Below are 2,338 nucleotides of genomic sequence, written 5' to 3' on the forward strand. Positions count from 1 at the left end.
TAGTTTTGAGCCACTTCAATTCTGACTTTGTTATTGTAGCAATACCTAACCTATACTGACTAAAACAGAGCCCTTGTTTTTCCAAGCACAGTTTCATGAGGGCTTGAGTTTTGAGGTCATTTTCCCTTTCATGACCATACTCACATATCTACCTTTTAACCTGTTTTCTCTAGGGCAAGATAAATGGCCATAAGTAATCATGGTGGATTTTCAGGTATCCAAAAGATGAAAGTCAGATTCCTCTGAAGTGTAAAGAAAACCCAAATGAATGGTGTTCTAAAGAAAGGACTGTCTTACACATTTCCCCATAGGTGAGCTTTCGGGTGAGTAGTATGTCATCTTGTGTGGAGGAAGAGAGTGGAGGTTAGAAGAGGGACAAAGTAAGCTAATGAGACCTGCTTAGTCAGGAAGAGATTTTTATTTTGCCTAGTTGACCCGCATCTCTTTTTCCATAACACAGAAGGCTAGTGTGGGTGAGGTCTCTCCGTGTGGCTCAGTCTTAAAAATCTCCCACCTCAGTATTTTTCAAACTTACCAGATGATTATAAAAAATACAGATTCACCCTGGCTGGTGTGGCTAAGCGGATTGAGCGCTGTCCTACAAACCAAAGGCTCACTGGTTTGATTCCCAGTTAGGGCACATGCTTGAGTTGTGGGCCAGGTCCCCAGTTGGGGGCACTCAAGAGGCAACCACACACTGATGTTTCTCTCCCTCTCATTCTCCCTCCCTTCCCTCTTTCTAAAAATAAATAAATAAAATATTTTAAAAACATACAGATTCCTGGGACCTACTTTGTTTTTTTGTTGTTTTTATTTTTGTTGCTGTTGTTTTGGTGCAGGGGAGAGCACAAATGCAGTCCCCTGCTACCACAAATTATGCGGTCAAGCTTCTCACATTGGGGGAAATTGCAGGGGTCAGCACATCCAGAGTGCAGGGTATAAGCCTCGTCCTGGGAAAACTACCCTCGTAATCACGGGATCTCCTCTGCCAGGTAAGTATGGAACTAGTTTAAACCTAGGTGTCAGAAAGCAGTAAAGAAAAATAAAACTGGAAAGGGGGAATGACTTTGAGGAAATTCAGAAAGAACCTAACTGGAAATAGATGTATGATGCACCAGCAACTCTATTTGCGTTACACATCATTCTCCTGGTTGTAAACTTGAGCAGCTTGAAAAAGAAAAGGGATCTTTTCTGGACATCTGGCTTAATTTATTCATGCCTAGTGAGGCCCTCCAGCAGTTTTCAATAGAAGAAGCTTAAGTATATTATACTAATGTTAAATGCAAACCACATAAAACAAAGACAAGGAATAAATTTTTAAAATAATTTCTTAATTTGTGGGTGAAATGACATGATATCTGGTATTCGTTTTACAATAATTTAGTGGGGAAGAGTATACGTGAAACAGAATCGGCCATGAATTAATAATTGTTAGAGATGGATAATGGGGGCTTATTAAGTTATTTTCTTCATTTAACTGTTATCTATTGAAATGACTCTAATCATTCACTGAGAGCTGCCTTCTAAAAGAAATGACCATAAATTTTGATGATGTAATTTGTAAATAATTTTTGACTAAAATTGGCCATCACTAAACATAACTGTAAAAAGCATATTAAAAAATGACTTACCTCATTCTACACTGCCATTCCATACACCCCTGTACTTTAGTTGAAGTAAAGAGGACATAATAAATAAAAACCGTTATTTAAATGCTAAGTTAAAAAAATAATCATAGATTAACATCAACATGACATAAACAATACACCTTGGTGTTGTAGTCAAACCTGCACTTAGTCTAGAGTATTTGAGTCAAATACATTTAAGACAGTTTAGCGTTCGCCTGCGTGGCTCAGTTGGTTGGAGTGTTGTACCATAACCAAAGGGTGCAGGCTCGATTTCCAGTCAGGGCATATGCCTGGGTTGTGGCCAAGTCCCCAGATGGGGGTGTGTGAGAGGCAACCACACATTGATGTTTCTCTCCCTCTCTTTCTCCCTTCCTTTCCCTCTCTCTAAAAATAAATAAATAAGATCTTTAAAAAAAATTCACATCAATCAGGTAGAATTCAAAGTAGTCTTGTTACAGTGATAAAATTCACAATTTTACTTAATTTCATTAAAATACTTGAGCCCTGCCTGGTGTGGCTCAATTGGTTGGAGCGTTGTCCCATAAACGAAAGGTTGTGGGTTTGACTCAGTCAGGGTGTGTACAATCCCTGATCCAGGCACATAACCAATAGATGCTTCTCTCTTGAACCGATGTTTCTCTCTCCCCCTTCCTCTCTCCCTAAAAGCAATGAAAAAATGTCCTCAGGTGAGGATGAAAAGAAATACTTCA

General features: G+C 39.1%; 1 non-coding gene across 1 annotated transcript; it reads right to left on the reverse strand.

Moving 5' to 3' along the window:
• Positions 1–836: 836 nt before the first annotated feature.
• Positions 837–1,000, reverse strand: LOC150003277 (U1 spliceosomal RNA). Its single transcript, XR_016512843.1, has one exon. It is a non-coding gene; the product is annotated as a U1 spliceosomal RNA (small nuclear RNA).
• Between the last annotated feature and the right edge of the window lie 1,338 nt (positions 1,001–2,338).

The sequence above is a fragment of the Furipterus horrens genome, unplaced genomic scaffold (assembly GCF_987537825.1).
Source record: "Furipterus horrens unplaced genomic scaffold, mFurHor1.1.pri manual_scaffold_8, whole genome shotgun sequence".
NCBI classification, from domain to species: Eukaryota; Metazoa; Chordata; class Mammalia; order Chiroptera; family Furipteridae; genus Furipterus; species Furipterus horrens.